Source organism: Coregonus lavaretus (genome assembly GCF_964263955.1).
Source record: "Coregonus lavaretus genome assembly, chromosome: 26".
NCBI classification, from domain to species: domain Eukaryota; kingdom Metazoa; phylum Chordata; class Actinopteri; order Salmoniformes; family Salmonidae; genus Coregonus; species Coregonus lavaretus.
The window spans coordinates 38907406-38915445 of NC_140013.1; the positions used below are offsets into that span (position 1 = coordinate 38907406).

The following is an 8040-nucleotide window of genomic DNA, read 5'->3' on the forward strand; positions in this document are numbered from 1 at the left end:
AATCCTACAATGGGATTTTCTGGATTTTTTTTTCTCAATTTGTCTGTCATAGTTGACGTGTACCTATGATGAAAATTACAGGCCTCTCTCATCTTTTTAAGTGGGAGAACTTGCACAATTGGTGGCTGACTAAATACTTTTTTGCCCCACTGTATGTGTACCGAGGTAGCAGGACAAGGGGAGCGCTTGTGTCTCTGGGGGGGCTCTGTGGTTGAAAGGCAGGGAGATGGAGAGAGGAGGGAGGGAGAGCTGGAGAGAAGAGGGAGAGAGGAGGGAGAGATGGGGAGAGGAGGGAGAGATGGGAAGAGGAAGGAGAGAGGAGGGAGAGATGGGGAGAGATGGGGAGAGGAGGGAGAGAGGAGGGAGAGATGGGGAAAGGAGGGAGCGATGGGGAGAGGAGGGAGAGAGGAGTGAGAGAGGAGGGAGAGATGGGGAGAAGTGGGGAAAGGAGGGAGAGATGGGGAGAGGAGGGAGAGATGGGGAAAGGAGGGAGAGATGGAGAGAGGAGGGAGAGATGCGGAGAGGAGGGAGAGATGGAGAGAGGAGGGAGAGGAGGGAGAGATGGAGAGAGGAGGGAGAGGAGGGAGAGATGGGGAAAGGAGGGAGAGATGGAGAGATGGGGAGAGGAGGGAGAGATGGAGAGAGGAGGGGCTCCCACAGTGGGTAAGCAGACTGTAGAATGTGCCTGAATCCATTTTAGTGTATGATGACGGACACACACACCCATACACACACAAACACGCACACACACTGACTGGGTGATGAAGGAATCATGTGTAGGGGGTCTGTCAGTGCTGTCAGACTGTCAGACACAATACTAACTCTTCCACCATGAGTAGACACTATGTCATCTTTATTGGTATTGTTGAGTTTATATAGACGTATTTCATTCTGACACATTATAAGAACACATACTAATATTAACAAAGCAATATAGTGAAGATATAGCAGGAAATTAATGTTTTCAAACAGAGGACATTCCCCCTGTTGAATTGAATATCAACGGGCCCTAAATCATGATATGAACATGTGTACGTTCATATTTGGACATCATGTGTTTCTTGGTGTTTTCTATTTTTCCATCATGTGTTTCTTGGTGTTTTCTATTTAGCCATCATGTGTTTCTTGGTGTTTCTCTCTGGTCTCAGGAGGATGATGAAACATTTTGGAGCAAACAGACAGAACAGCAGCCCAAAGCTGGAGGCCAGGATGGCAAAGATCTCTACAGCTACTGTGTACTTCCCAGGAGAGCTGACGTAGGCTGGGATGAAGGAGATCCACACGGCACAGAAGATCAGCATGCTGAAGGTGATGAACTTGGCCTCGTTGAAGTTGTCTGGGAGTTTCCTGGCCAGGAAGGCTAAGAGGAGACAGATAGAGGCCAGCAGGCCGATGTAGCCCAGCACCAGAGAGAAGCCGACCACAGAGCCCACCTCACACTCCAGGACCACTCTCGGCCCCCGACCCTCTCTGCCCCCTCTCTCAGCAGGTCGGGGTGGAGCTAGGGTCAGCCACAGCACACAGATCAGCACCTGTGGAAGGTAAAGTGTTGGAAGGAAATAGCAAGCGCAGTTACCATAACAACAAATAATATGGTCAGTGAAGGAAACAATTACATTCCAATAGAATATAGTAAAAACTAGATGTTCACCTGGATGAGTGTGCAGAGTGAGATACCCATCCTCTGCTGGGCGGGGCTGAAGTATCTCATCAGGTTCTCTCCAGGCAGAGAGGCCCTGAAGGCCACCAGCACCACCACAGTCCTGCTGAGCAGGCAGGAGATGCACAACACAAAGCTTATACCAAACAGGGTGTGTCTCAGCATGCACGTCCATGGCTTCGGCTGGCCAATGAAAACCAGCGCACACAGGAAGCAGAGCTTGAGTGACAGCAGGAGCAGGAAGCTGAGCTCAGAGTTGTTGGCTTTCACCTGGAACGAGACAGAGAAAGATAATTTAGACTGAGTTACATCAGAAATATCCTCCTTATATGACACAATCTCATCTCTGTCCAGTACCTCTATATATGATCATATGATTCAACTCACCAGGGCCGTGTGACGGTGGTAGAGGAAGGTGGCCAGGGCACCGGCTGTGAGTGTTGCCCCGGAAACTGAGATGACGGACAGGATGACACCCATGGTGTCGCTGTAGGAGAGGAAGTCCACCAGCTGGGGTATGCAGGCCGTACGGTCAGGGTTGGACCAGAACCGCTCTGGACACCTAATACACTCAACTGACCCTGATAGAGAAGGAAGAAGAAGAAGGGTTCCAAATCAGGACCAGTCAGGATTCAGGAAAAATATGAATTGGAATCAGAACCGTTGATAGACTACCTGTTGTGTTGCTGATCTCTCCCTCAGTGCAGGACAAACAGTCGAAGCAGCACACAGGCCTCCCCTTCTGTACCACATGCCTGGAACCAGGGGGACAGGCAGCACTGCATACAGACACAGGGACCTACCAGAGGATGGAGGGGATGCAGTCATCATCTTCATCATCATCATCATCATCATCATTACACACACACACAGGCAGGCTCGCTGGGCCCCTCTGGAGACTATGTCAGGAATATGACCACACAAATATCTCACATTCAGTAGCATGTTGATGTCAGAGCTTTGTCTCTAAGCTAACATTCAGTAGCATGTTGATGTCAGAGCTTTCTCTCTGAGCTAACATTCAGTAGCATGTTGATGACAGAGATTTCTGTCTGAGCTAACACTTGGTAGCATGATGATGACAGAGCTTTCTGTCTGAGCTAACATTCAGTAGCATGTTGATGACACAGCTTTCTGTCTGAGCTAACATTCAGTAGCATGTTGATGACACAGCTTTCTGTCTGAGCTAACATTCAGTATCATGTTGATGACAGAGATTTCTGTCTGAGCTAACACTTGGTAGCATGTTGATGACAGAGCTTTCTCTCTGAGCTAACATTCAGTAGCATGTTGATGACAGAGATTTCTGTCTGAGCTAACATTCAGTAGCATGTTGATGACAAAGGTTTCTGTCTGAGCTAACATTCAGTAGCATGTTGTTGGGTTCTATTTTTCTCATAATTGGATCTGTATGTGATGAATAGCTTAGAAGGAATGCATTAATGAGGAGCATAGGTTTGAACTGTACTGATATAAATTGTTTCACATAACAGGCTGTGATTCATGTAAGGAACATTAGGGGAAGGATAGATAAGACTTGTATTTCTCATAGATACGAACACTGCTTATTTGTGATCTGTGAACCTTCCAAGGACATGGGTACTGCAAAAAAGTGCTGACTCTGCAGGTTCAACTTATGCCTGGGAACGGTGGAGCGCCAAGGGGTGGAGCGCCGAGGGGTTGGGACCAACCCGTGCGCCAACGGATTGGCTGAGTAAAGTCTAAACCACACTCAGTCCTTTACTCTGATTGGCCAACAGAAGAGGTGAAAACTCTCTGTCAGAGTATTTGAGAAAGAACCTGTAAACAATGTTTTAGTTCTCTGTCTGCCCTGTGTGGTTTTTCAGTGAGCCCGTATACGAACCTTCATACTTATTATACATACATTTTGCATATAATAAATTTAGCTTGGATTGAATATCTCTTGATTATGTTTTCTCTTATTCCAATACCAGATTTGAATTACGCAATTTCTAAAAATGTTGATGACAGAGCTTTCTGTCTGAGCTAACATTCAGTAGCATGTTGATGACAGAGCTTTCTGTCTGAGCTAACATTCAGTAGCATGTTGATGACAGAGCTTTCTGTCTGAGCTAACATTCAGTAGCATGTTGATGACACAGCTTTCTGTCTGAGCTAACATTCAGTAGAGTGTCTGATAAATGACGAAAATGTAAATGTAAATGTAGTAGCATGTTGGTGACAGAGCTTTCTGTCTGAGCTAACATTCAGTAGCATGTTGATGACAGAGCTTTCTGTCTGAGCTAACATTCAGTAGCATGTTGATGACAGAGCTTTCTGTCTGAGCTAACATTCAGTAGCATGTTGATGACAGATATTTCTGTCTGAGCTAACATTCAGTAGCATGTTGATGACAGAGATTTCTGTCTGAGCTAACATTCAGTATCAGGTTGATGACAGAGCTTTCTCTCTGAGCTAACATTCAGTATCATGTTGATGACAGAGCTAAAATTCTCCTGTTATTTGGTTGGTCTTTTTTTGTCTCTTTCTTTGCTGTATGTCTGCCTCATGGTGATATACTAAATAAGTCTCTCTCACTCACACAAACACACAAACACACACACACACACACAAACACACACACACACACACACACACACACACACACACACACACACACACACACACACACACACACTCCTCTCTGCCTCAGAGAAACCAAACTGAACAGTTCTCACCTCATCTCCGCTGCCCCCACCCCACACCACTTTCTCCATATCGATGTGAAACTGGCCTTCCGATCCCTCAGAGGTCAGAAAATGGCCGACCTGGACAAACTCTGCCGTCCCCTTGGGGGTTACATGCCAGTTGATGATGTCATAAGAGGCAGGCGGATCACCATTCATGTCAAAGTGGAAAGATTCCCCCACAGGAGTGCTGAAGTTCACTCCCCTCAGATAATGAACAATCTCAAAGAGAAAAGGGCATTGGAACAGTATTAAGAGATAGAACCAACTGTGGCTGTGGGCCTTTAGTACTCAAACCTTACAAAGTGTTTTCACTGTATCCTGACTGGAAACATTAGTGCTGTTAACATGAAAACAGATTAATATGGCATTGTCACCTGGCTGGGCTGAAGCTTCCTGATATCAGGGCACTGTCCACCATTAAAGGCTCCCTCCCCTGGTCGACAGGCCAACATGTCCTGTATGGCGTAAGCGATGGCGTACACAGCCTTGTACACATTATAGGTGGCTCTCAGCTGAGACACGTCAGCGTACTGGCTCTCCCCCTCACCTAGGATTGACACTTTATTTTACTGAGACAACATGGGGAATCAGGACACAAAAACAGAGTTTTAGGTGTAAACTCTCCCTCACGTATGACCTCTGACCCAGTACACTGTCGCCTGGACGACTGGGTCACGCTGAGTTCAACCCCCAGAGAACAGCCAAACATCTCCTCCCACAATTCCCTCAGGAAGGGATCAGACTTCTGGTAGTCCCCATCAGGATGGAGGCGTGTTAGGAAAGGCCCCAGGCCGGGAATGACAGCTTTCTTCAGGGCAAAACCGATCGTCCCGGCAAGAGAGGGCAGGTTTTTAGGGGTGGAGAGAGTAGAGTAGGTTACCCAGGCCTCTGAGGCTATCCACTGCCTATCTGTTATGTTCTGACGGATAACCTCTTCCATCAAGGCCTGGAGAATGAGATGGTTAAAAAGATCAAGACAGTTCAGCTGAAATACAAGATTATCAATTAGGAAATGCTTGTGTCTATAAAGGGCATCAATACATGGTAAGACACAAGGACACTGCTACAGCTGTTTAACAAATAATGAACAATACTCTGACCAGTCACTGCTCACCCCTGAATCACCCGTGAATCCTACGAATGTCACCACCACTCTGGCAGTAGATCCTCTGATGGTGTCCACGATGTGCCTGATCTGTCTCTTAGACGGTGCCTTGGGGATGACCATCAGTGAGAGAGAGGGAAGAGAGTCAGAGAAAATCAGAGAGAGGGTTTCTGTTAGATTAGAAGAGAGGGGGGGTCAGAGTAAAAGAGAGAGAGAGAGAAAGAGAGCGCAAAAGAAAGTGTATATTGTCAGATCATCAGAGTGAGGTCGTACCTTGGGGATGACCTCAGAGTAGGCGACACACACCCCAGACCCCTGGAGCTCTTGGAGAAGCACCTGAACCCCAAACTTGCCATAGTCACCATCCCCAGACACCAGCCCCACCCACACCCAGCCCAGCCGACGCAGCAGCCTGGCCATGCCCAGAGCCTGGAAGGCATCGCTGGGTACCGTACGGAAGAACGAGGGGTACCTCCAGTTGTCACTCAAACACGCACAGGTGGCAAAGTAACTCACCTGGGAGAGAGAGAGAGAGAGAGAGAGAGAGAGGGAGAGAGAGAGAGAGAGAGAGAGAGAGAGAGAGAGAGAGAGAGAGAGAGAGAGAGAGAGAGAGTGTCAAGGATAATTGTCATTTGTAGGAGGCAGAGAGCATAGAACAGAGGGAGTGGGAAAGTAAACGTTAGAGAGAGAGTCATTTAGATGTATGTAACATGAAGAGCGTCATCATCTCATCACAACCCAGTCTGTAATCCAACCCTAAGCCTCACCATGGGTAAATCAAATGGCCCGAGGGTCTGTGCCACCACAATGGAGGCTGAGGAGCGGGCATCCCCGATGATGACGGGAACCTCAGGGGTTGCGCCACACTCTGTGCCCGCCACGGAGGCCTCCTGGCCGGTCACCATGGCTAGGGCTGCCCCCAGGGTGGTGCCCTCTGCCAGACATGTGTCAGCAGCCAGGAACCCCAGGGTGAGGTTAGGCAGGAGGGTTGGGTCACGGTTAATTTCCTCCACTGCAAAGATCATAGTCTGGAGCCAGCGGTAAGCACGCTGGTTGAAACTGACAGACGGAAGAAACGGGAAGATAGGAGGTAACTGAATACACTGTACACAAGTGAAAACACAATGACACAAAGCTGTTATCACACAAGCTGCGTACATTGTACATGTAGCATTTCCCGTAATGCTCCTGAACTCCTGCTCTGGCAGAGGGGCTTCCACATGGATGGGGAACAGGCCCCAATGACAACATCTCCTGCCCGATAAACACTGCCGGAGACGGGCTTAGCCATCAGCCGACAAGCCCCCCCTCCATCTCCAGCCAGACCCCAGACAGACCCAGGGACATGGAGGCAGTAGAGCAGCCCCAGCCAGCCACACAGGCACATCACCTGGAGAGAGACAAGGCCGAGGACTGGGAGAGTACCGTCACCTGGAGGAGAGATCAAACCAAGACCTTACAGACAGAACACTGAGTAGATAGAATGACATGAACAAAAAGTGGCTATCAATGAAGAGATACACCATACACCACAGACACCTGTCACCAGACATGTATGAAACAACAGTTATAGACACACAAAACCTTGTTCTACCTCTGCCCTACCTAGCAACAGTAAACCTGATCCTGTAGACAGACAGACAGACAGACAGACAGACAGAGAGAGAGAGGATGGAATGTCTGTCAGTCTGTCATCTCCTTCAGAGAGTGTGAGAGTGAAAGAGGGAGAGGAAGAGGAGAGAAGGGGAGCTGTTGATATAGGGAAAAATGAGCCCCCGGCTAAAAAACAAGTACACAGCCACCAGGGGGTGCTTGTAGGGACGGGAGGGGCAGGATGGTGTTAAATTGGGGCTTGTTATTGGAGGATAACTTTGGGAACAGGTAATTGGGGGTAATTGGAGAAAGCCTATGAGGTTGATGTTATTGAAGGTAATGTAATAGCACAGGAGATACAGTATCTGTTCTTCAACAACATCTGATGGCTCCATTGAGGACAGATGTTACATCATACTGTAATATGAATGATTTCCTTAAATTAAAAAGTGAAATTGTGATTAGATGGATTAGAGAAATGCATGGAGAGAAAGAGAGAGAGAGAGATATAGACAGAGAGAGAGAACGAGAGAGAGAGAGAGAGAACTAAAGAAAGAAAGAAAGAAAGAAAGAAAGAAAGAAAGAAAGAAAGAAAGAAAGAAAGAAAGAAAGAAAGAAAGAAAGAAAGAAAGAAAGAAAGAAAGAAAGAAAGAAATAAATAAAGAAAGAAAGAAAGAAAGAGAGAAAAGAAAGAGAGAGAGAGAGAGAGAGAGAGAGAGAGGAAAGAGAGAGAGAGAGAGAGAGAGAGAGAGAGAGAGAGAGAGAGAGAGAGAGAGAGAGAGAGACAGAGACAGAGACAGAGAGAGAGAGAGAGAGAGAGAGAGAGAGAGAGAGAGAGAAGAGAGGAGAGATTTCTTCCTCTAAACATTCAGTGTTCTCTGAGCTGTACCAGTTACATCAGGTGGTGGTGGGATATAATTGCAAACAGCAAGCTATTCTTAGTGCCTCTCATGACTCTGTAGTCTGTACAG

At 47.4% G+C, this 8040-nt stretch overlaps 1 pseudogene across 1 annotated transcript; it reads right to left on the minus strand.

Moving 5' to 3' along the window:
- Positions 1 to 1103: 1103 nt before the first annotated feature.
- LOC311101346 (extracellular calcium-sensing receptor-like) lies at positions 1104 to 6863 on the minus strand (annotated as a pseudogene). The gene is made up of 11 exons: positions 6635 to 6863; positions 6244 to 6535; positions 5750 to 5992; positions 5486 to 5584; positions 5002 to 5317; positions 4746 to 4918; positions 4360 to 4590; positions 2336 to 2459; positions 2048 to 2241; positions 1652 to 1930; positions 1104 to 1532 (listed from the first exon to the last, which is right to left on the minus strand). The product of its transcript is annotated as an extracellular calcium-sensing receptor-like (transcript).
- Between the last annotated feature and the right edge of the window lie 1177 nt (positions 6864 to 8040).